A 13,942-nucleotide genomic window follows, 5' to 3' on the forward strand; every position below is an offset into this window, starting at 1 on the left:
AATGGTGTCATGCTGGACCTTGTTCTCACTAACAGGGAAGGGCTGATGACCAATATGAGGTCCAAGGACAGCCCTGGCTGCAACGACTGCAGTGTGATAGAATTCAAGATCCTCAGGGTATCTGAAAGGGTGTATTCCAAACTTACAACCCTGGACTTCAGGCATGTAGACGTTGACTTTTTCGGGGATCTGTTGGCCAAAGTATCATGGGACAGAACCCTAGAGGGAAAGGAGGCCCAGGATTGCTAGTCCATATTCAAGGATCACTTTCTCTGCACTCAGGAACAAAGTATACTGACAAAGAGGAAGGCAGGAAAGAATGTTAGGAGACCTGCCTGGATGAGCAAGGAGCTCCTAGACACAGTGTCACACAGAAAGAAACTGTACAAGTAGTGGAAGAAAGGACAGAGAGAATGAGTGGCATATAGGGAAGCTGTCTGAGCAGCAAGAGACCTGGTTAGAAAAGCTAGAGCTCGGTTAAAGCTCAATCTAGCCAGGGAGATCAAGGGGAATAGTAGAAGTTTCTATAGGTACATTAATGGGAAATGGAAAACTAGGGAAGGTGTGGGCCCCCTCAGAAAGGAAATGGGAGAGCTGGTAACAAGTGATGTGGAGAAGGCTGAGGTTCTCAACGCCTTCTTTACCTCAATCTTCACTTGCAAGGTCTCCAACCACACTGCGGAAATCACAGAAGGTAATGGCAGGGGCTGGAAGAAGGAAATTCCCATTGTAAGTGAACAACAAGCTCATGACCATCTGAAGAACCTGAGAGTGTTTAAGTCCACAGGACCCAATGGGATACGTTCATGGGTACTGAGTGAATTGACAAATGAGGTTACTAAACCACTCTCTATTATACCCCAACAGTCATGGCACTCCCGTGAAGTCCCCACTGACTGAAAATGGGAAACATAGCCCCCATTTTCAAAAAGGGAAAGAAGGAAGAGCCAGAGAACTACAGGCTAGTCAGTCTCACCTCTGTGTCTTGCAAGATCAGGGAGCACATCCGCCCGGAGGCACTGCTGAGGCAGAAGAGTAATGAAGAGGTAATTTGTTACAACCAACATGAATTAACCAAGGGCAAATCACGCCTGACAAACCTGGTGGTCTTCTATGGCAACATCACAACATTAATAGATAAGGGGAGAATGGCTGGCATCATTTATCCAGACCTGAGCAAAGATCTGAGGACACTGTCCCTCCCACACAATATCCTGATCTGCAAGCTGGCAAAATATGGGTTTGATGGGTGAACCACTTGTGGATAAAGAACTGGTCTGAGAGCTGTACCCAAAGAGTGGCTGTGTTGGTGTTTTTTTTAAAGAGAGACAACAGAAACTAAACTCTCAAATCAAATTGGAGAGAAATTACAGAATTATATTTAGAGAGAGAATATGGCAATAGACATAACAAAGCAATTATCCCATCCTTGACAAACCCCATTGAATTTTTCCCCATCCCCCAAAAAAACTCAGTCTACACTCCCCAGTGCTCCAATCCTCCCTCCACCCTCCAACGCCTTCGCCATCCAAAGAGGCTTACTGCTTACATGTTCTTCCCAATAAATTGGCTCCCCATACACACACAGAACAGGAGGAGGAGGAAAGGAGAATGAACTGACCTTGTTGTGAGCTTATAAAGAGATAGCAGAATTATAGGATTGAATAACAATCTTCTAGTCTCCAGAAAAAATTTTAACCCTATAGCCTCAATCTGAGACATTCCACCCCTATATTCCATCCCATAATTCCTGCTCATCACCCTACTCATCTAACTAGAAATAGATTCTCTAAGTAGTGAACACTGCCATCCAAATCCTATATCTTTCCAGTGCTTCTCCTCAAACCCATCTGTTGCTCAGATCCTGGGCACAACTCTTCTCATCCAATGGGACTTCTCAGATGACATCCACTATCTGAAAGAGACTCAATAACAACTTGTACATACTTTAAACTCAAACTGTCTCAGTCCAAATCAACACTCCTTTGCAGAACACACTTGATCTTACCACCTTCCTGCATTGCCCAACATACATGTCCTGGACTTCCCCCACCGGGAAATAACCACCCCTTGGGCAGGTTCTATCCCCACCCAAAGGCAGAAAACACCCATACGATTTTTCTCCACAAATCCTTTTCACAAACAAAGGAACTCTATTTCCATCTGCATTGTGCTCAGCAGCACCCAACATCAAGGAATGGACAGTCCCAGCCCATTCTCACTCAACTCTTTGCAGTTTGTGCATCCAAGCAACTGCCCACTGCAAAGTCTCAATTACTCATTGCAGATTCTCTTAGAGTCCTTCTCGGCACAATCTGGCTCAGTCCACAGTCGTCTCAACTGGCGTGTCTCCACCCCTGGGGCACTCAAATGGGCAACTAAGTCCAGTTCACTTCCATTCTTCAAGCTGTTGCTCCAGTTTGCTTCTCATGTGTGAAGGAGTGAAGACCCCTTCGTCACAGATGAATTCCCTCTCTCAGTCACAGATGAGTTCCAGTATCTACAAGGGTCCCATGCCTCCAGTTGTCTCTTGTACCAGGCCATCCACCACCCCTGAGGGTTCATCCTGCATTTCCTCCGCTGCACAACCAGAAGTGAACCTGCCACACCACCAGTCCCTGCCCTTATCTTCCTTCCCCAATCTAAAGAGAATTACTTCAAATTTATTTAACCTTCCTCAGCACCTCTCCCTCCACCTTCTCAACAGACAGCTGAGAAGGAGGAGGTTCTGGTGGTGGATGAGGAGCAGGTGGCAGAATAGGGAAGAGAACGGGATCAGTGCCGTTCACAGCAACCACTGCCTGACCAGGAGCATCCATCCTCACCGCTGCCTCGCCGCACAGAGGAGCCGCTACCGTCAGGGCACCCTCACGGCTCGCCGTGCCGCTTGAGTTCGGCTCCAGGGCTGCCGCTACCGCTGGTCCTGGCTGACTACCCTGTGCAGAACCGGGCAGTGTGCTCGGGAAGTGGGGCAAACCCCCTCCCCCTCCCATGCTCGGTCCCGCCAGTTCCGCCACTGTAAAGTTACGGCTGACTCGCAGCGGGGGATGGGAATCCCCATCGCCGCTCTCCCCATCTTCCCCAGCAGGACACACTCCAGATGCAGCCTCACCGTCTGCAGATGCAGCCTGCCTGTACACGCTGCCTGTGCTGGGACAAAAGGGCTACGGAGGCACAGCCGTTTCTTCTGGAGCCGCCAGCTCATCCCCTGATTGCGCCCAGCAAGAGGATGGCTGCCACAGCAATCAGCCCGCCAAGGAGGACAGCGCTGCTTCCGCCTGGCGCCATCTTTGAATCGCTGTCCGGAGTCGGAGCTACGGGACCAGAGGCAGCTACCGGCACGGCCGGAGCCGCCTGCATTTCCACCGCCTGCGTTTCCACCGCCCGCGGATTCCCATCAGGAGGGGAAAACACGCAGGGGTTTGCCTGCTCCGCTGTACCCCACGCCTCCAGCTCGCCCCGTGCAGTGCTGTCTGGCACCGCGCTGTGGGTCAGCAAGAGCCGTGGCCGCTTCTGGGGCAGGGGTCCCATAGCATCATCAACCACCTCAGACCTTCCAACTCGCGTCTCGCCGCTTCTCTCTCCCCCCTCCGCCACCCAGGAGGGCAGCGGCTCACTTCTCCAAGCCTTCCAGCTCTCCCTGCCAGCTCCACTAAGAGGCACCATTTTCCCTAGGCTTTAATTCTGTGTTTTTCTCCAGTTCAGGCCTTTCACAACCAACCATCTCGTTCCCCGTAGGGGACACCAAATATTCTGTTGTGGGCTTTTAAAGAGAGCCGACAGAGATTAAACTCTCAAATCAAATTGGAGAGAAAATACAGGATTGTATTTAGAGAGAGGAAATACAGTGATAGATGTTACAAAGCAATTATCCCATCCATGGAAATCTGCACTTATTTTATCCCATCCCCCAAAAAAACTAAATCTACACTCCCCAGTGCTCCAATCCTCCCCCCCAACGCCTCTGCCATCTAGAGGCCTACTGCTTACATGTTCTTCCTGATAAATTGGCTCCCCCCACACACACAGGGCAAGAGGAGGAGGAAAGGAGCATGAGCTGACTTTGTTGTGAGCTTATAAAGAGATAGCAGAACTATGGGATTAAATATTAGTCTTCTAGTCACCAGATTTTTTTAACCCTATAGCCTCAAGCTGGGACAGGCTGTCAATGTGTTCATGTCCAAGTGGAGGCCAGTGACAAGTGGAATCCCTCAAAGATCAGTATAAGGACCAGCCTTGTTTAACATCTTCAGTGGCGACATGGACAGTGTCATCAAGGGTACCCTTTGCTGATGACACCAATTTCTGTGGTGTGGCTGCAAAGTTGGAGGGAAGGGTTACCATCCAGAGGGACCTTGACAAGCTGGAGAGGTGGACCCATGCCAACCTCATGAGCTTCAAGAAGACCAAGTGCAGGGTGATGGAAGGTTAAGAAGGAGGTCATCCTGAGTGCCATTGAGTGGCATGTACAAGAAAACCAGGAAATCAGGTCCACCTATGTTGCGGAGGGGGTTCTCTGTGCCTCCTTTATTAGGCAGAGGAGAGAAATTAATTTGAGGTGGTATTAATTTTTTATATAAAAATATTATCTATTAAAATTATTATTTACAAACTCTTGCCACCCCCAACCACTGTTTAGTTCTGTGCAAGGTTATGAAAACAATTAGAGATATAATATATGCAAGGATTTGGTCAATAACTGTCAAAACTATTCAATTATAAACTATTTGCAGAGAGAGAAATTTCCCTTTGGCTTAGTGCCGCTTGGGACTATGCTACTTGCCCAGCAGGGGCTGAAACCCTGTGTCTGCTCTAAGGCAGAGGTAACTTATATTACAGGGGAATCAAAGCTTTTCTTGTAAGTGTTGCTCTTAATTATTAGTCACCCTCCCGGGGTTGTGTCACAGCCTGTGCTCAGTGTCCGGACTCCCAGGGGCTGGAATCTTCCCGGCTTGAGAGGGAAATATGTGAATCCTCCCGGCTTGAGGGGAAATGATAAATCTTCCCAGTCTCTGGGGTAAACAGGTTTCTCTAACCTTTTCTCCTGATGTGAAGTGATCTCTGCCTCGATGCTGCTGCTTCTGGATACTGCGAGTCCAGGGATGATCAGATGGCAGGATTCCAGGAACAGGAGGAGAATGTCCATGCAGTTTCTGGCATGGTCCTTTTCACAGCTAGCAGGCTGTTTGTGTAAGTGGGCAGACAATCCAAAAGGTCTGCTCCCCTGGTTCTCTTACCAGGCAATAATCTGGGAATGTGAGCTCCGTAGATAAAGCAAGGTAGCTGGCCGATATGCACAGCTGGCTGGTCTAGGTAAGGAGGCTACCGACTCCTTATATATATGTATCAGGTGCAGGCTTGAATGTGCTCTGCTTCTAAGGTATGCAGACAGGTTAACTGCGAATTAAATCAATGCATGAGGTCTGTGCTTCAGTGAGCATGCAAGTAAGGGCCAGACTCTGTGTCTGGGCCTTGCAAGTAAGTCAGGGCAGCAGGAGCTGCAATGTGGATCAGAGAGCTGAGCTGCACTGCAGGCAGGATCAGAGAGCTGAATCTGAACAGATCTGACGAGAGCTGAGTCTGAACAGCTGAGTCTGAACAGCTGAATCTGAACACGTGGTACTCCTTTGCACCCCTCTTTATAGACTGTGGGCCAAGATTGGGGGGCAGTATCGACCTGCTGGAGGGTAGGAGTGGACTTGTGGTGGTTCGTTACTGTGGTCTCAAAGTGCAGAAGACAGTGACTCAGGCCAAGGGGAGTAAGTTCAATCAGTAAAACTTTATTATTTGGCTGTAACAGACAGCAAAGTGAGACGAGTGGTTTCTTTTCTATACTACAGCTGCCGTTTTGCATTTCCCCACCTAGCTAACAGTTTACTCAGCTTCTCAAAAGGTAAGCTATCCATAACACCTCTGAGGACTCCCTTCTTCATTCCCAAAAGCCAAAATTGCTGGTGAGTTGAGGGCTGCACACCCCTTGCAGTTTTAGGATGATTGGTGGACAGTCCATTAACTCCTGCTTACTGAATTCCTCTTGGGTTCTCCTCAGAAGATTTTACAGGACCATATTTCCTATTGTAATCAACCAGTTCCTGTGACACATCCCCCCAGGTCCAAACGTTTTTCTGACTGTCTGCGAGGGAGCAGGGCTGTGATTAAAGATAGAATTTCACCAGCACTGCCATCATTCCCATTCTTGCTTATAAAACCTTCAAGTCTTTTGACTGGGCCCATCGAGGCAATGGTCCTTTGCAGATTAATCCCTGTAGCTTCAAGTGTCTCTGGTAATCTCTGTATTAAGGGGGTCATTAAGTCTGTGTTCACCAGCAGCATCACTGGGGACTCACATCCAGGAACTATTTTTCTCTCACAAATAGTTTACAAGCATGCAGATTTGTGTACACTTTCTAGCAACTGATTGGCTGTGCCAATGTCACCTCTGTCTAAAGGATTTAATTCCCCAGGCTGATATGAGGTCCTCTGCATCAGGGACCAGGGCACCCAGTTACCCCCTGTTCTTAAGAAAACACTGTCCATCCCCAGCAACCAGTTGCTTCATTTTCACTCAATAAAATTTGGTCGCCTCCACTCAGAGACATGCACCACACAGATTCTGTTTCAGATTCATTAGAGAGGCACCCATGCCCCCTTTTCAATTTAGCAAGCTTGGTGGCAGTATATGGTGTTTCTTTAGTTTTAATGTGGGGGTCAGTGTCCTCATCAGTCACACAGAAATATTCTCTTTTAACCAAAGGTCTCACTTCAGGGGTTTCCTTATAATGCTTCTTGCTTCCTCTAAATCTTTCTGAGCATGTATTTGGCAAACTTGCTGAATAGTCCTTTCTTCAACAAGGGAGTCTGCAGATTCAGAATACTCCTCCCTCAGGGCAGCTTTTAGGGAGTGATTTACCTCCTTTTCTTCCTCTGACTGCTGTTCTAGACTAGAGGCTGTTTTTTGCAGAACGTTCACCAAATTTTGAAGAGAATCTATGATTTTTTTTCCTGGTTGCTGTGCTGCCTAAGGCAGTCTTCAGGAGCAGCAACCAGGCTTATTCCAATCACAGCACGAAACTGTTGCTTTACCTTTACCTGTTCCAAATTTAAATCTGGACTCACTCAATAAAAAGTCACTCGGTCTATTACACTCGGCAAGTCTGACCAGTTCTCCTGTGCCCATTCTTCCCCAGGAGAGGAGAGGTGAGCCCCATGCTTTGCCAAGAGTGCATAGAATGAAACTTTATCTTTTACTACTGGAATATTTTCAATCGTTCTCATGGCGATGGAACCAAACCCACTTTGTGGAGACAAAACTTAGTTACCCACACACACAGCCTCTGCTGTGTCCCTGCTTTCCCCTAAGTGGTTGAAGGGACCAGAATCTGCTACAGGGAGGCTCAACTTACAGTTACTACAAGGTTGTCCCTTCATTTCCCCAAGCAGTCAGTTCTCATTTATATCAGCACAGCTTCCTCTTTTGCATGAAGAGCTCTTTTCTGAGAGACAGAATCCTCAACTGAAGTTTGGGCTGCCCTATACCAAGGCAGGTGTGCTGTGTGGAAATTCTCAATCACTCCGTTAGCTTTCTGATCCACACTGAACCGCAAAAGGGGATGGTGGGTCATGTGCAGCTGAAGCAAAATGTCCTTCCCCTGTTATGGACCACACACAACTTGCATCCCTCTGTCACTCAGAAAGCCCTATTAACTTGTCACCAACAAAAGATGTCATGGTTCAAATAGTGGAGCTGTGGTGGTTCGTTAGCGCAATCTCAAAGTGCAAAACACAGGCAACTCATGCCAAGGGAGTTCACTTTGATCAGCAGTAAAACTTTGGCCATAAGAGATAGCAAAGAGTGAGTGGAGGCAATGGGAAAAGTAAAGTGAAGAGGGAAAAGGGGAAGAGGTACTATAGCTACCAACAATGCCGGGGTTCCACAGACATCTCTCTGGTCCCAGGTTCTTTCCGTTCTTTTTGTAGCAAAGTGTTGAGAAGTGCAGAGATCAAGTTGAGAGCAGAAGTGTAGCTTTAACCTGTTGCTAGGGAGGCATCTTTTATATTTGACTTCACATATGCTAATGATCACCTCCACCTCTCTCCACCCCTTGTTCTCCCCATGATGTAAGGTTTACACACATGCTCAAGGAGGAGTAACTGAGATGTGGTCTGGGAGGTTTGCCCAGGAGGCTGCTTTGTGGGAAGGTAGTTTGGGGCCAGGAGGTGTGTTTTAGTATTGTAATGATATTATAATGAGCAAAGTTCACTTGAGTTCATTATTTCCTTATCAATGCCAGGACATCAGTCTCTTGACAGCAGCTCCATTCTTTGGTTCCCACACAAAGCTCTTAAACAGTGGGACCATCCATCATATATGGCATGTATGGACCATTAGACCGGACTGGTTCCTTCCCACAGAGACTTGCATTTGTACCAGATTCCATTGTGAGGGGATAGCAACTTAATCAGTAACTTATTATGGGGTGGACCTCTGCAGACTCATGCTAAGATGTTATCATATCTTTTAGTAAAAGTCCTTGAAGGTAAGTGACTCCTGATTCCTGATGAGCAATGGTATGAGATTTAATAGGACAAAGTACAGGGTCCTATGCTTTGGTCACAATAACCCCCTGCATTACTACAGACTGAGGCATGAGTGCCTGGACAGGGACCTGGGAGTACTGGTTGACAGCCAACTGAACACAAGCCAGCAGTGTGCTCAGGTGGCATGGAAAGCCAGTGTCATATTGGCCTGTACCAGGAATATTATGGCCAGCAGAACTAGGGATGTAATTCTCCCCCTGTACTTGGCACTGGTGAGGCCTCATCTTGAGTATTGTGTGCAGTTCGGGGGTGTTATGAATCATACAAAATTAATAATTGATATTAATTATATTAATTTTGATATCCAAGCAGAGATTGCTAATAACAATAAAAATTGTTTATTAACATTAAATCTTGCCAGGAAATTTATTTACAATGTCTGAAATGCACTGTTTGGATACTTACACACACAGGGAACAGGCAAAAGTAGAACACTTTGAGAAACAACTAGCAAATGCAAACATTAAAACTGACAAGAGGTTCTTAGCTTCAATTACACCTCTTCCCTACCAAGGGACTTGAGAGGCTCCTTGCTGCTACTGAGGCAGAAAGGCACAATGGAATCTAGTTACAGAATGTTTTAGAGAGAGGCTTTGAATATTTACACATGAAAATTAGTCCCCTACTTGTGAGGCTAGCTATGACTTCAGACAGCACCCAACCACTTTCAGGAAGTTCTGTTGATGCCTTGTCAGATGCCGAGGCTTCTCTTTCTCCCCAGGCTTCACAGGATGCTGGGGAGACAGATGATCTCTGACCTTATCCTGGCTTCTTTGGATGATCTGCGTGTCCCTTCCAGGGCTTCTTGTCTCGGCAGGTATAGGCAGGATGCAATAAAGCAGTGAGGCATAACACTGCCAGAAGCAGAGAGCAATGGCAGAAAGCAACAGCAGAAGCAAGCAAGCACAAGTACAATGGCAGAGCACATTGTATTACCTGCTCATCTCTTTTTATCAATACAACCCAAGACTAATGGGCCTTTGGACACAGAATAGCCAATCAGAATGGCAGTTATCCAAGCCTGACTGTACTAGGTGAAGCCATAGGCTCCTACATTTGGGAAAAACAGGCCTTGCACAATCCAAGCATATGTAACTTGTTCACCATAGGATGTAAACAGGAACAAAACAAGTCTGGGCAAGCCGGAGTTCTTAGTGACTCCAGGTCATTTGTCCTCTTTCCTGTGGTTGCCTCTCCACACATCAGAGTGAGAGAGGAAGAACATATTTGGGCAAGCCAGGACATGTTCAGGCCTATTTTTAGCCTCTCCAGGCCTACCACAGCATGATGCCCTCACTTCAAGTAGGATACTGAGGTACTGGAGTGGGTCCAGAGAAGAGCAATGAGACTGTTGAAGAGGCTGGAGGGAAAGTTGCATGAGAAAAGGCTGAGGGACCTGAAGTTGTTCAGCCTGGAGGAGACTTAGAGGGCACCTTATCACTCTCTACAACTACCTAAAAAGAAGTTGTAGTCAGATGGGGGCTATGCTCTTCTCCCAGACAACTAGTTACAGAAGAAGAGGGCATGGTCTGAAGCTGTGCCAGGGGAGGTTTAGGTTGGATATTAGGAAGCACTTCCTCACAGAAGGGGTGATTAGGCACTGAAATGGACATACAGAAATGGAACATGTCCAGAGAAGGACATCCAGGACAATCGGAAGGCTGGAACACCTCTCCTATGAAGGCGGGCTGTATGAGTTGAGTTTTTTTAGTTTGCAGAAGGCTCTGAGGAGAACTTATTGTGGCCTTCCAGTATCTGAAGTGGTCCTAGAGAAAGCTGGTGAGGAACTTTTTAGTATGTTGGGTAGTGATAGGGGAAATTGATCCAAGGTAGAGGAGGGTAGATTTAGATTCAATATTAGGAACAAGTCCTTCACCATGAGGGTATTGACACACTGGAACAGGTTGCCCAAAGGGGTGGTGGAAGCCCCATCCCTGGATTTTTTAAAAGCCAGGCTAGATGTTGATCTGGGCAACCTGATCTAGTGAAAGTGTCCCTGACCATGGTATGGAGGGTTTGAACTAGATGATCCTTGAGGTCCTTTTCAATCCTGACAATTCTGTGATTTTGTTCTATGATTCTCTTCCTGGTGAAGGTGTATTATATGTCTGGTGTCAGAACACACAAGATATAGAGTACTCTTGAGAGTGAAGACAAAGCATAAGATGAATTGTATACCTTTAGTAACATAACAAATAATATATCTTTATTTGTACCGTGACAGAGAGAATGGACATTTCATTGTGATTACAAAGAAGAATCTAGTGGGATATGTGGAAGATTATGCATGTCTGTTTTTCAGTTGATTCTTCCCATGGTCACAGCTTTGTAATGTGTAGTCATAGGTAGGCTTTTAAACTGACTTGGCTAATGCCAGTACATGTGACCAGTATTATCAAAACCCATTGTCTCAAAAATCCAAACTGTAAAATCAAATTAAGGCCTTTCTTACAGTGACGTTGTCAAACGGGCATCTAGGTGTTGGAGTTTTGCCACTGCATAAATAGACAAATATAATAGAAGCAAATCAGAACTTGAAACCTATCTGAGTTTTCAAGGACAGGGTCTAGACTCTGAATCATTAAGAACAACACCTTGAAGTTCCAATTGTTCAAGGTCTTTGACAATATCCTACTCACCAAGTTGGAGAGAGATGGATTTGGTGGGGCCCTGTTCAGTGGATAAGGATGGTCACATTCAGAGGGTAGTGCTCAAATGCCCAAATGGAGAGCAGTGACAAGTGGTGTCCCACAGGGGTCTGTACTAGGACCTGTACTGTTTCATATTTTTATCAGTGATATAGAAGGCAGGATTGAGTGCACCATTAACAAGTTTGCAAGTCACACCAAGCTGAGAGATACTCTCTATGTGCCGAAGAGACAGGATGTTATCCAGAGGGACCTGGACAAGCTGGAGAGGTAGGCCCAGCTGAAACTCAATAGTGTTCAACAAGAGCAAGTGAAGGGTCTTGCACCTGGGCAAGAACAATCCCTCAGTATCAATACAGACAGAGGAATGAAGTGATGGAAAGAAGTCCTGAAGGAAAGGACTTTGGGGGGTGCTGATGGATGAGAAGCTGGGCATGAGCAGGGCGCACTTGCAGCTCAGAAGGCAAATTGCATCCTGCACTGGATCAAATGAAGCATGGCCAGCAGATCAAGAGCGGTGGTTCTGCCACTTTACTTTGTTCTGGTGAGACCTCACCTGGAGTACTGCATCCAGCTCTGGAACCTTCAGTACAGGAAAGATGTGGACTTGATGGATAAGATTCAGAGCAGGGCCACAAAAATGATCAGGGGGTAGGAACACTTCTATGAAGACAGGCTGAGAGAGCTAGGGTTGCTCAGTCTGGAGAAGAGCAGGCTTGAGGGAGACCTAATATTGATTTTCCAATATCTGAAGAGAGCCTATAAGAATCATATAATCATAGAATTAGCCAGGTTGGAAGAGACCTCCAAGATCATCCAGTCCAACCTATCACCCACCCCTATCCACTCAATTAGACTGTGGCACTCAGTGCCTCATCCAGTCTCTTCTTGAACATCTCCACCGCCTCCACAGGCAGCCCATTCCAATGGCAAATCACTCTCTCTGTGAAGAACTTCCTCCTAACATCCAGCCTATACTTCCCCTGGCACAGCTTGAGACTGTGTCCCCTTGTTCTGTTGCTGGTTGCCTGGGAGAAGAGACCAACCCCCACCTGTCTACAAGCTCCCTTCAGATAATTGTAGACAGCAATGAGGTCACCCCTGAGCCATCTCTTCTCCAGGGTGGTAGAACACTGGAACAGGTTGCCTGGGGAAGTGGTTGGGGCCCCATCGCTGAGGATATCCAAGACAATGCTTGACAGGGCTTTGTGAATCCTCATCTAGCTGAGGAATGATTTATCTCTTAAAAATGTTTATATAAAAGGAAATGTTGGCATGATGGCAACAAGAACATTCTTAAGCATGCTGAGCCAAATGACCTATATATACACTTGTTTGATTCTTCTCTCTTTACAACCTTATCTGTTCCATTTTTCTCTAGCTCCATGTTGAAATGGCTGTAAAATGCTGGAATTTATTACTCACAGTATTAAAAAATGAGGTGCAACAGAGATATACATAGTCACTCAACACTGCAGGAGAGAAAAGGCTTTTTTTTGTGATCTTTGGCAGGATATTAGCAAGGGGAAAACAGTCACATGAACTAATGTCACTGGCTTAAAAATATGAGTTCATTTTACTTCTGGAAGAACAGGAAAAGAAAATGTAGCTTTCCTGTTTACATGTGGTTGTGTAAAGTAGACATCTGCAGAGGTTTTCTTCTTTCACATGCTGAGTAGCAGAGCAAATATGGAATGCAAGAATTGCAGCATTTGATTTAGAGGGAATTACTAACATAACCATGCTATTTTACTTCGGTAGATGAAAGTGAATATCCTGGCACTTCAAATATTATCAAGTTTACAAGCTGAAGAAGATCACCCTAATTAAATAAGAGAAAGAAACACAGTGTTGTGACATGTGGAAACAATGAAAAGATCTTTATTTGCCCATGGTGAAGCAGGGGTCTTTAATTGAGCAACTCTGTAGAAGATTAAGACTTAAAGATCAGGATTCAGTAATATGCTGTATATTGGAAGAGACTTGTAAAAGTCAAAGGCATAAGTGACTGTTTAGGTGAACTTGGGTAAATCACAGAATCACAGTATCACACAATTAACCAGATTGGAAAAGACCTCCAAGATCATCCAATCCAACCTATCACCTAACCCTTCTAATTAACTGAACCATGGCACAAAGTGTCTCATCCAGCCTCCTTTTAAACACATCCAGGGATGGTGACTCCACCACCTCCCCAGGCAGCTCATTACAATGCCAAACACTCTTTCTATGTAGAATTTCTTCCTAACATTCATCCTAAACCTGCCATGGTGCAGGTTGAGACTGTGTCCTCATGTTTTGCCACTGGGTGCGTGGAAGGAGAGACCAATCCCTGCCTGGCTACAACCTCCTTTCAGGTAGTTGCAGAGAGAAATGAAGTCTCCCTTGAGCATCCTCTTCTCCAGGCTGAGCAATCCCATCATTCTCAGCCTCTCCTCATAGCGCTTGTGCTCTAGCCCACTCACCAGCCTTGTTGCCCTTCTCTGGATGCGTTCCAGTATCTCAACATCTCTCTTGAGTTGAGAGGCCCAGAACTGGACACAGCACTCAAAATGTGGCTTAACAAGTACTGAGTACAGGGGCAAAATGATTTTCCTGGTCCTGCTGGTCACACTATTCCTGTTACAGGCCAGGATGCCACTGGCCTTCTTGTCCACCTAGGCACACTGCTGGCTCATGTTCAGTCAGCTGATGAC

The sequence above is a fragment of the Pogoniulus pusillus genome, chromosome 21 (assembly GCF_015220805.1).
Source record: "Pogoniulus pusillus isolate bPogPus1 chromosome 21, bPogPus1.pri, whole genome shotgun sequence".
Taxonomy (NCBI): Eukaryota; Metazoa; Chordata; class Aves; order Piciformes; family Lybiidae; genus Pogoniulus; species Pogoniulus pusillus.